At 42.0% G+C, this 13,036-nt stretch overlaps 1 non-coding gene across 1 annotated transcript; it reads right to left on the reverse strand.

The window, feature by feature from the left end:
* Positions 1-12,120: 12,120 nt before the first annotated feature.
* On the reverse strand, positions 12,121-12,223 carry LOC132514136 (U6 spliceosomal RNA). Its single transcript, XR_009538633.1, has one exon. It is a non-coding gene; the product is annotated as a U6 spliceosomal RNA (small nuclear RNA).
* Between the last annotated feature and the right edge of the window lie 813 nt (positions 12,224-13,036).

Below are 13,036 nucleotides of genomic sequence, written 5' to 3' on the forward strand. Positions count from 1 at the left end.
GCCCAACCTAAGAACTATTCCATCTCTCTGCCTTCCCCAGAGGTAACCGGTATCTTGACTTTTAGTTTTCATTCCCTTGGTTTCTTTTTAAATAGTTACATCACATATGTAATTATTCCTAAACAATATATTGTTAGGTTGTACTTGCTTTATAATTTTATAAAAACGTTATTTTTATGTAGTGTTCTGCAACTTCCTTTTCTCACCCAACTTTTTTTTCCTCTAAGACTCAAACACATTACTGCTGTAGCTGTAGTTAATTTGTTTTCACTTCTGTATAGTATTCCATTGTGTGAATATACTACAATTTATCTACCCATTCTCTGTCCAATGGAAATATGGCTTATTTCCATTAATGTTGCCGTGTATGCTTGTGCACATGTCTCCTGCTGGGACCGAAGGCATGCAAATGCTCACTTTTACAAGATAGTGACAAAATTACTTTTAGAAGTAGTATTAAATGGGAATAATAATGCCTGCTTTACCTCCCTTATAGGTAGTTGTGAGAGTTACACAAGCTAGTGGATGTGAAAACACTTTCAATACCTTAAGAAGACACAGTTGACATGCTGGTTTTGAGTCCAAGCTCAAACTCCTAAAAGTTGCCTCATGTGCGTACTGGTTTCAAGGACCAAAAAGACAAGGCTGTTCTGTGTCAATTTAAAGTATTCCTAGAATTTTCTCATGACAAAGGCTAGATTCTTGGATTCTGAAGCAGATGTCTATTTGTTTTCCTACGTGACCAGCAGCCTTTCCTCATTTCTTCCAGTAACAGCACCTCAATTTTCCGAGGAACTACCTCTATTCCATTTTTGGAAGTGTCCTCAAGTGCCCTGCTCTCCCTAGCCAGCTCAGTGGGGTTTATTACTATTGTCATGGCTTTGTTTGTTTGCTTGCTTGCTGTATTTTGCTTGCTCTTTAAAGACTCCTTTTACTTCTGATAAGTCCAGCATGATAAATTGATTACAAAAATGGCCATAGTTGTTCACATCTCCTTGTATCTACACCTTTTGCAGCTCTTCCCATTAAGAGATGGCATCTGTTTCTCCACCCTTCAAATCTAGACTAGTCTTATGTTTTGCTTTGATCAATAGACTGTTGCAGAAGTGATATTATGTCAGTTCTAAGCCTTGCGTGCTTCTGCTCACTCTCTTGGACCCCTGGAATTACCATGGGAATGAGCCTGGACTAGCCTTCTGGAGGATGAGAGACCCATTTGTCTAGCTATATCCAGCCAGACCAGCTTAGACCTGTCAGCCACCAACCAACCCACCAGCAGACCACAGATACATGAATGAGCCCAGCCAAGATCAGCCTAGCCTAGCGCAGATCAACAGAGCACCAAGACTCATGAGCAACAATAAATGGTTTGGTTTCAAGCTACTGAGTTGTGAGTTGGTTTATTATGCAGCAGTTGCTAACTCACACATCCAGCAATACAATAAAAATTATTTTTTATGCAGGATCTAGTTGTTCTTTAGTAGGAAAGCCCTTCAGGATATTTAGTCTTCTGTACTGCCTCTCCAACTACTTTTTCATTTCCTTCTTAGCATGTCTCTTAAGATTAGCATTTCTCAGAGTTTCTGTTTTCAGCCATCTTCTCACTATTCTTTCTCCCTGTTCAGTTTCATCCTATCCCATGGTCTCAGCTCTTACCTTTATACAGATGAGTCTCAAATCTACCTCTATGTGAACTTTACTGAGCAGAGTCAGAGTTCAAATGATCTGCTGGACAAGTCCACATAATACTCTCCCAGAAAAATCATAACTCAATATGTTTAAATGTGAAGTCTTACTCACACTCCTTCATTGTTTCCTGTACTTCCTCCTCCTCCAGCTTGATTCCTCTATCTCTGGTTAATGTCACTACTATCTTTGCATCACCCAGACCAAAAACCTCATCACCTCAGACTCTCCTCTTTCCATATGCCCAATCATTCTGCAGTGTCTCATATCTGTCCCTTCCTCTCCATCTTCATGGTCCCTCCTCTTCCTTCTTTTTCCTCCTTTCCTCTTTCTTTGTTCTTGCTATCAAAGTGTGATCAGTAGTCCAGCAACATTAGCATCACTTGAGAGCTTATTAGAAATGCAGAATATTGGGCCCCACCTAAGATCTATTCAATCAGAATCTGCATTTTAACAAGATCCCTAGGTAATTCATATGCACATTAAAGTATAATTAGTAGCTCCCCAGTTAAGTCTCAATCTGGATAGGTATAAGTCCTCACCAGTTTATAACCTATGCACCATGTTAGTGGTGCTCAAGCCTAGCTGCACATCAGAATACCTGAGAAGTCTTTAATTTTCCATTCACCTTTTCATGATTTAATCTTTTAAAAAATAACATAACATTTATTAGTTTCTTCAATACAGAAACACAAAGAAGGAAATTAAAATTGGCCTATGCCTTGCCCAGATAACTCCAAATGACATTTTCTTTTTTGAAAAAAAGGAAAGTTTACCTAAGGTTAGGCAACTCAAACAGAATAAAAATATACAAAATGAAGACTGAAGAACTTCTAGCACCACCTCAATTTCAACTCCTTTCCTCAAATATAGCCATTCTTAATCAAAATTAGCCTTCCAGGAAACAATTAAGCATATACCTGCATATCTGTTTATTTATTCTTTTGTTTAAAAAGTATAAATTACTCCCTTTTAATCATCATGATTTTTATACTTAATATATCTTAGAGATATTTTTCTATGAGCATGCACAGAATATTTCATAATTTTCAACACTACATAGTGTCCATTAGATGGATGATTCCATCAGATGTATCAATTCCCTATTGACAAGTACTTTGAGGTCCAGATTTTTTTTAAACATCTTTATTGGAGTATAATTGCTGTATAATTGCTTTACAATGTTGTGTTAGTTTCTGCTGTATTAGTGAGGTGGATGGACCTCTGTCTGATCTGTCATACAGCATGAAGTAAGTCAGAAAGAGCAAAATAAATACTGTATGCTAACACATATATATGGAATCTAAAAAAAAAAAAAAAGGTTCTGATGAACCTAGGGACAGGACAGGAATAAAGACGCAGAGGTAGAGGATGGACTGGAGGACACGGGGAGGGAGAAGTGTAAGCTGGGATGAAGTGAGAGTATAGCATTGACAAGTACTTTGATTGCTTCCAGTTTTAGTTATTACAAACGGTGCTGCAATGATCATCCCTGGGCATATATTTTGGTAAACTTCTGCAAGTATATCCATAGGGTAAATTTTTAGTACGAGATTGCTGAGTATATTGCTTAGGGCGCTTTTGGTTACAAGTAGCAAAACACAACTCCAGCGGTAGGGTGAGCTAGAGCTACCCAGTTTCTTTAAGTCTCTCTGCTGTACAGTCCCTACTTTATCCAACTGGTTTTCCAAGTGTGGTCCCTGGACCAGCAGCATCAATATCACCTGGGAACTTCTTGGAAAAGGAATTTTTTTTTTTGCGGTACGCGGGCCTCTCACTGTTGTGGCCTCTCCTGTTGCGGAGCACAGGCTCCGGACACACAGGCTCAGCGGCCATGGCTCACGGGCCGAGCCACTCCGCGGCATGTGGGCACGAACCCGTGTCCCCTGCATCAGCAGGTGTACCCTCAACCACTGTGCCACCAGGGAAGCCCTGGAAAAGGAAATTTTTGGTCCCTACTGTAGACCTGCAGAATCTGAAACTCTGGGAGTAGAGATCAGCAATCTACGTTTTAATAGATTAGGTGATTATGATGCACACTGAAGGCTGAGAACCAGTGCTTTAGCCAAGGTGGCCACGAGATGGCTGCCAGTGGCAATGGAGGCTTTGAATCTCTTCCTTTAAGTCCAGCAGAGAAGAGAAAACTCTGACCCAACATTCCCAGTGAGCAGGACTCCCAAGGTTCTCCCTCATTGGCTTGCTTAGGTCACAAGTCCTCCCCTGAACTAATGATGTCTGTGGTCAGAAGAACTGGGAGTAAGATCTGTTTATCCCAAAATACATGGGCTATGAGTGGGAAGAAGAGATATACAAATAAAAATCTACAAATTGTTGGGAAGGAAAAAGTGGGAAATGATAGCTGAGGAGGCACTAGCAAAGCCCACAACGTTCAAAGAATATGTGCGTGTTCTATTTTGATATATATTGCCAAATTATAAATGAAAAAAGTTGTACCAACTTCAGTCCCACCAACAGCATATGAAAGTATCTAGTATTTCTTCATACCCTCACTTGTTCTACGTACAATCAAACTTTAAACATTTCCCAATCTGATAGGTCAAGATGGTATTTTATTGTTTTGATTTAAATGCCTTTACTCATGGATGAGATTGAACATCTTTTCAAATCTCTATTGATATGTGTATGTCTTTCTCTGTAAATTATTTGCTTATTCTTTAACTCATTTTACTATCGGGTTTTGTCTCTTTCATGTTAATTCTTCTGAACTCATTATAAATTAAAGAAATTAGCCTTTTATCATATATGATGAAAATATGTTTTCCCAGCTTTGCTGATTTTTTTTTTTTTTTTTTTTTTTTGCGGTACGCGGGCCTCTCACCGCTGTGGCCTTTCCCGCTGCGGAGCACAGGCTCCAGACGCGCAGGCTCAGCGGCCATGGCCCACGGGCCCAGCCGCTCCGCGGCACGTGGGATCTTCACGGACCGGGGCACAAACCCGTGTCCCCTGCATCGGCAGATGGACTCCCAACCACTGCGCTACCAGGGAAGCCCTTTGCTGATCTTTTGAATTTGTTTATGGTATTTTTTTACCTCACAAAGTTTTAACTTTTATGGAGTGAAATTCATCAGTATTTTTATTTACTGGCATCTGGGATTGAGATTCTGCTTCAAAAGGGCCTTCCCCCATGTCCACCTTTCCAGGTGAACATTGATATCATTTGTCAAGTCTGTAAAACTTTTAAAAATTAAGGATGCTGGGCCTCCACTCCAGAGCTAATAAAGCAGAGTTTGTAAATGTGACACTCTGTACTGGGTTGAATAGTGTCCCCCCCAAAATTCATGTCCACCCAGAGCCTGTGATTGTGACCTTACTTGGAAATATGGTCTTTGTATGTTAAAATGAAGTCATATTACATTAGGGTGGACCTTAGCCCAATGACTGGGGTCCTTATAAGAAGAGAGAAATTCAGGCACACACATGTGATGATGGAGGCAGAGTGATACACCTACAAGTCAAGGAATGTCAAGGATTGCAACCACCAGAAGCTAGAAAGAGACAAAGAAGGATGCTTTGCTAGGGCTTTCAGAGTGAGCATGGCCTGCCAATACCACTTCTAGCCTCCAGAACTGTGAGACAATACCTTTCTGTTTTAAGCCACCCAGTTTGTGGTACTTTGTTATCTATATCTAAATTAAAATTAAATCTAAATTTAAAAAAAATCTCCAAGTGTGATTCCAATACACCACAGGTTGAGAACCACTGGACTGAATAATAATCATAACCATCCTCGACTCAGTAATAATGCTCCTTTAGAAGAGCAAGTCCTGGTGTTGAGACAATCAGCTATCCTTTTGGAAAAAAATGAAGTTATCCTTACATCATATCAAATTCACTATAATAAACTCTAAATGTATTCTAGAAGCTGGGGACAAGACAAAATCCCTACTTTCATGGAGTTTCCAATCTAAGGAGAGACAGACCGTGAACATATAAACAAATAAGTTGGGTAACTTCAGTAAGAAGTGATCTATGAAGAAAATAAGTCAAGGTAATGAACTGGGGCACATCTTTTTTTGTTTTTGTTTGTTTGTTTTATTTTGGCTGTGTTGGGTCTCAGTTGCGGCACACGGGATCTTCGTTGCGGCATGCAGGATCTTTTTAGTTGCAGCATGCGGGATCTTTTTAGTTGTGGCATGCATGCGGGATCTAGTTCCCTGACCAGGGATTGAACCTGGGCCCCCTGCATTGGGAGTGCAGAGTTCTACCCACGGGACCACCAGGGAAGTCCCAAACTAGGGCACATCTTAATGTAGAGAGGGTGGTTAATTTAGTTAAGGTGGTCAGGGAAGGCCTTTTGGAAGAAGTAATATTTGAGCTGACTCTGAAGGTGTCAGCCATAGGAAGATCTGGGGGAAAAGAGTTCCAGATAGGAGAAATGTAAACGTTGAGAAGGAAATGAGTTTAAGGTAGGTTAAAGACCTAAATGGAAAGCACTGTAACAGAATGAGAAAAAAAGATAATATGGTTGTTGCCTTGTATAAAAAAGGTCTTCCAAAACAATAAACAAAAAAGAAAAGCCATAGAAGAAAAGATTGATGTAAATATATCAAGTGGCTATACAAACATTCTGTATGATAACTCCTGTATGCTAACACAAACCATAAACATGTTACATACTGTGGGAAAATATCAGCAATATATATAATAGACAAAGGGTTAATATCCAGAAATATAAATGACTCCTACAACTTAATATGGAGAAAATAAATAAACCTGTAAGAAAAACTAGGCAAAGGTTACAAAAAGTTCACAGAGGATGGGCCAATACACATCATATAAAAAGACATTCAACTGCACTAGTGAGGGAAAATGCAGAGTTAAAAACAAACACGAGTTACCATTTTTTTTCTCCATCAGATGGGCAAAGAGTTTAAAGGTCAGAGTCTTAGGAAATGTGAAAATACACTGCTGATGGGAGTGAAAACTGGCACAATGCTTTTGAAAGGCAATTTGGCAGTATGCAATTAAGATTGAAAGTGGCCCAGCAACTCACTTGTGAGTGTCCCCCTACAGAAACATGCCTGTACACAAGGAGGCCCCTACTGGTATGTTCACTGAAGCTCTGTATTACTGAAAAATAAAACCACTTTATTTTTATTTATTTATTTTTTTTTTTTGCGGTACGTGGGCCTCTCACTGTTGTGGCCTCTCCCGTTGCGGAGCACAGGCTCCGAACGTGCAGGCTCAGCGGCCATGGCTCATGGGCCCAGCCGCTCCGCGGCATGTGGGATCTTCCTGGACTGGGGCACGAACCCGCGTCCCCTACATCGGCAGGCGGACTCGCAACCACTGCGCCACCAGGGAAGCCCTAAAGCCACTTTAAATATCCATCAGGGGAGTGGAGAAATAAATCAAGACCCATCCAAATTATGGAATTCCCTGAACAGGAATTCAAAAAAGAACAAGGTTGATTTCCTTGCAGAAAGATCTCCAAGATGTTGCCAAGTGAAGAAAGTAATTGGCCAAATGATATTGGACAGTATCATCCTGTTCACGTGAAAATGATAGATATCCACACTAACCTCCATTTTTCTGTGTTGACATCTTATCTCTACCCACCCTCATCCCCTACTCCCAGTGGAAAGGAGTTTGTTTAGAGCAGTAAGGCTGTTTGAGTGGCTACAATCCCTTCAAATCATCTCACGATTACCATCCAGCAGGAGTGGGAGCCTGCTACATAATTTGTAGGGCCCAGTGCAAAATGAAAATGGAGGGTTCCCTGTTCAAAAACCAGGGGAGAGGTGGGAAATGCAGTTAAAGGCACTAAAATAAAAGGTTTTTTCTTTATAAATATTTTGTTACTTATAAAACATAATAGGGGGCTTCCCTGGTGGCGCAGTGGTTGAGAGTCCACCTGCCGATGCAGGGGACACGGGTTCGTGCCCCGGTCCAGGAAGATCCCACATGCCGCGGAGCGGCTGCGCCCGTGAGCCATGGCCGCTGGGCCTGCGCGTCCGGAGCCTGTGCTCCGCAACGGGAGAGGCCACAACGGTGAGAGGCCCACGTACCGCAAAAAAAAGAACAAGAAAAAATCATAATAGGGATAATAGTGATACATGAATAACAACATAAACTTACGAATTGCAGAACAATATTTTTATCATAATTTATTCAGTAAAATAAATAATAACGTTATTAATATGATACCTCGATTGATCATAAGATTTTTCTGGCTCACTTTTCTGCAAATTCAATTATTTAATCATCAAATGTATATTTTTGGCAACCTCGTTTTGAACCAGTATGATTGAAGGTAACATCAGTCAAGATTGCAAATGTTTGATAACTTTTCATTTTGAGAAGGAGCTTTCTACTGATGCAACTGTTACTGGCACTGTTTATTGTAGGCTGTGACAACATTGGGATAGATTCCTGATAAATTATTTCAAAATACAAATTTTCATACATCTAGATCTGATGATTCTTGTAGAACAATGTTTCTAAAAAAGATTTAACTCTACATACAGATCAGTTTTGTCTAAGTCTGAATCTAATTTTAAATATAAATTTATACAATGGCATTTAACGTTTCCTCTGACATTTCCTGTAACTTGTGGAGGTATGCTATAGACTGAATGCTTGTGTCCCCGTCCCCCAAAGTCATGTTGAAATCCTAACCCCCACAACGTGATGGTACTAGGAGGTGGGGCCTTTGGTAGGTGATTAGGTCTTGAGAGTGGGGCTCTTATCAATGAGATTAGTGCCCTTATAAAAGAGCCCCAAAGAGCTTCTTCACCCTTTCTCCCACACAGCAAGATCACCATCTATGAACCAGAAAGTGGGCTCTCACCAGACACTGAATGTGCCAGCACCTTGATTTTGAACCTCCCAGCCTCCAGAACCTTAAGAAATAAATCTGTTCATTGGCCACCCAGTCTATGGCAATTTTGTTATAGCAGCCTGAACAGACTAAGACAAGGTCATACAAGGAATGAAAATGGCTTCATTATTTATTTATAATTCAAAACACCTTTTTATGCATTCTACCACTATATCTTCAATTTAAGGAAAACACTTTTAAATTGTCTTCCTCATTAATAATTGGTTCATCCAAAGCCTTCATCTGTGTCTACTTTGATGATCTTTAAATTTAATTTCCATTTCCTAGTCTGTGGATATTTGCTTTGCAATTTTGCACTAGTTTTCAAAATGAGTTTTTCTAAACCAGGGGTCCCCAACCACAGAGCCGCACAGCAGGAGATGAGCTGCAGACGAGAGTGAAGCTTCATCTGCCGCTCCTCATCACTCGCATTACCACCTGAGCCATTCCCGCCCCCCCCCGCCCCCTCCGTGGAAAAATTGTTTTCCATGAAAGCAGTCCCTGGTGCCAAAAAGCTTGGGGACTGCTGTAAAACCCCTCAAAGAATTCTAATAACCTCCCGTGATGTACTTCAATGTCTGTGAGTACTTTTTTATTTTGTAATAATTTACTGACAAAGTTTACTGCCTGAGTGCCAGAAGTTCCTGTCCCAGTGCTCAGGCCAGAGTTAATATTTGTGCACATGCTGCAGGGACAGGCTCTGTTGACAGAAGGGCAAGATTCACTCTCACCACAGGTCCCATCACTGCCCCCATGCAGAGGCTGTCCTTTCTCTCAGGGCTATGGCTACTGCCACCCCTGCTACTGCTTATGCTACTCCTGCCACCATTGTCACTGGCCCAATGTCCCCCAACGCCCCCCGCTCCGGGCCCCATGGGGCCCCAGACTGCCCCAGATGTGCTTGTATATGCCAGGCGGCCTGGCCAACTGCTCAGCATGCACATCACCTGCCGTGCCCACAGGCTCTGCTCACTGCCACCCAGTGTATCTCTTCTACTCATGTGTATGCTCCACTGTCACACTGGACTATACTTACAAGACACAGGTTCAAAGATAAAATTATTAAGAATGTCAAGACAATGACAGGAGAGCATTAAATCAAGCCTGAAATCCTTTCTGGGAGCAGAGCTCTATACAGGTGGCACACCCCTAAAGCTGGCCCTGGAGGAGTGGGTTGGTGTTCTCAGCTACCTAGTTTGGTACCTGGGGGACCATCCTGCTAGTTTTTATTCCAAGTGAGTGTAAACCATATTTTGCTTCTGTGATTCAAATTATGCAAAGAACTGTCGATCACCTTTCCCTATGACATGGATCTTAGAGCTACCAGTTGCTGTTAGATTCACACAAGGAGTGGTGAAAAGCCTGGAGTATGGCCCTGTATTGCCAGGAACCCCAGCTTGCATACATACTAGCTATGTGGCCTCGAGCAGGTGGTTTAAAGTCTCTACACTCAGCTTCCTCATCCATAAAATGGGGATAGTACTAGTACCTACCTCATGGGGTTGCTGTAAGGATTGAGTGAGTTAATGCATGTAAAGAGGTTAGAACAGTGCTTAGCGCACAGTAACTTCTCAGATAATGTTATTTGTCATTATTTTGTCCTTTGTTTTCACTGTCTTTGTACTTTCAAGTCCGTTTTGGAGCAAGTCTGTTCTTCCTCATGTAATGTTTTCCCATTTTTCGCCATCTTTCTTCATGTATTTTATAGTCCACTTTGGCCCTCATCATTTTTCCTCTCAACAGTTATATGTACTTATATGCAGAGAGATGAATTGGAAAAGAGCTCGCTGAGGTTCCCTCTAGGAAAGTAAGCAGGGATTGAGTGGTGGTCGGGGCATCTTCAGCCTGTTTGGATATTTATTTACAACGGAAATGCATATACTATTGCCTATGTAATTAAAAGTAAATGTTTACAGCTGTTAAGTGAAGGTGGGGTAGAGGAAGAAAGTTTCCAGGGCAGCCTTGTACTATGGCGGTCAGTTCAGATCATGCACTGATGTGAGACACAACTAGAGCACATATTTCTAGGGCAACAGCTGGCTGCCTCCCATCCATGGCAGTGTGAGTTCCTTTGTCAGCAAATCTAACTGCCTCGGATTCAACACCCTGACAGCTTTGCCTTCCCCGTTATCCTTTACCCCCCAACTCTACTACCCAATATCACTGGGGGAGAGCTTTTAGGGGTGGGTACCACTGTACCTGGGTCAAATGCCACCTCCTGTGAAGCCTTTCCTGACACACTCACTGAATATGTTTGAACTAATTGTGGCTACCTTTTTGTTCCTACACATGTTGTTCATACCTCTAGGTAGCACTTAGGGTTTGATCTTTTTCAGCCTGTTATTGTTCATTGAACCTTGCTTCCCTCATTAGATTGTATACTCCTTAAGGGTATACACAGGGTCTCTTACTCATGTCTGGAGATGCCACCCCAAAACCCCACCCATACCCCACCCAGTCCATCATAAATAAATGCTCAGGAGGTATTACTGAGAGAGTGCCCTGAACTGGCCCCCACCACCAAATTAGGGACTTTGTACTTTTATTCCTCCTACCCTGTCCCTGGCCAGCTCTTCCTGTTATTCAGGTCTTCCACTCATATGCCAGCTTCTCTAAGAGGCCTTCCTTGACTGTCTGAAATAGACTACCATCTATTTAAATCTTTCTCTGTCTCATAACTTGTTTTATTTTCATCATAGCACTCACTGCAGTTTGAAATTATCTTATTTGACTCACTTTATTGTCTGTCTCCCTCTCTGGAATGTGAGTCACAGGAGGGCAGGGACCTTGTCTGAATCCCCAGTGCCTAGAACAGTACCTTGTATATAGTAGGTGCTCAATAAATATATGAATGAAATTGTATTTGTTTTGATTATTTTTTTTTTTTTTTTTTTTTGCGGTACGCGGGCCTCTCACTGCCGTGGCCTCTCCCGTTGCGGAGCACAGGCTCCGGCCGCGCAGGCCCAGCGGCCATGGCTCACGGGCCCAGCCGCTCCGCGGCATGTGGGATCCTCCCAGACCGGGGCACGAACCCGTGTCCCCCGCATCGGCAGGCGGACTCCCAACCACTGCGCCACCAGGGAAGCCCTGTTTTGATTATTGACTGATCCCCATAAAGAATATTAGCACCATGAAGGCCAGGACCTTATCTGGGTTACTGCTACATCCTCACACCTAGTGCCTCTGGGTTACTGCTACATCCTCACTGTAGTGCCTAGTGCATAGTAGATGCTCAACAAAGAATTGTTGGGTGAGTGAATTAATGTTCCACATACACCTTAACTCAACATACTCCACACTGAACTTAGTCTCTTCTTCCCCACGAAAACTGCTTTTTCTTCTGTGTACCCTGGCTCAGTCAACGGCACCATCATCCAGAAATGACACCCAACCTAGAAACGAACTCACACTCCTTTCACTCATTCACCCACTATTTTCAATTAGTCTCCTAGCCCAGCCTATTCAACCTCCAAAATATCCCACTTATCTGATCATTTTTTACCCCTGCTACAACTATTCTGATTCAGGCCTCATCTTATTTTCATGACTACTGCGACTGCCTCCTCCTCTCTGCCTCTCCCCTTTTTCTCTCATTTATTATGGAATGCTTCATAAATTTGCATGTCAAACTTGTACAGGGGCCATGCTAATCTTCTGTCATTTCAATGTTAATATATGTGCTGCTGAAGCGAACACCCTCCTGCCTTTTTGTTTAGCTAAGAAAGCTTAAGCTGCAGGGTTTGTCACTTACCGTATGGTCACATGGTCGATTGTTTTATAAAGTTTGCAAAATATATTTAAACCACAATTGGTTAAAATTGCTGTCCTTTCCCACTGAGAGTTTTCCTGGTCACATTTTCCTTGTATTAGGTGGTGCTGGAGCTGCCTCAGACATTTTTGATCCATCTAAGTGGAAGTTGATTTGCGGGATACATTTAGTTTGGGTTTAGTGGGGACATTTATGTTTTTACCGCTTCTATTTATAGTTGTTACCCAGGTGTAGGAATGACTTCTAGAAATACTCTGTCTACCTTTGAACATAATTTTGTATTCACAAGTCTATATTCTTTTCTTAATGAAATCCTACCTCACAAACTGTACAAGTTTCAGGTCCCGCTAAACCTGGATTGTCCTCTGGCTAAGCCACAAATGTGACTCTGTTGCTTTTGCTCAAAAACCTACAATGGTTTCTTATTGCTTACAGGATAAAATCTAACATTCAACTTCTTTTTGTAAATGTTTTCCCATGTCCATCCATGCATCTGTACATGATAATCCTTTATGTAAGGTTGGATCTTAACAAACGGCACCGCGAAACAGAGGAAAGCTTCAAGTGAGCTTTATTAGGGAGCGCTCCCGGGCGAGGTTCACTGGTCCGAGAGAAAGGGGCCAGAGAAGTCGCACCCGGGCGAGGGTTGGGCAAGATTTTATAGGGGAAGAAGGGAAAGGGGTGTGGTGAATCTGGGAGGGCGCAGGGTATTCCGTATTTGGTGGTTTCTTCGGGTATCG

This window comes from Lagenorhynchus albirostris, chromosome X (genome assembly GCF_949774975.1).
Source record: "Lagenorhynchus albirostris chromosome X, mLagAlb1.1, whole genome shotgun sequence".
Lineage (NCBI taxonomy): Eukaryota > Metazoa > Chordata > Mammalia > Artiodactyla > Delphinidae > Lagenorhynchus > Lagenorhynchus albirostris.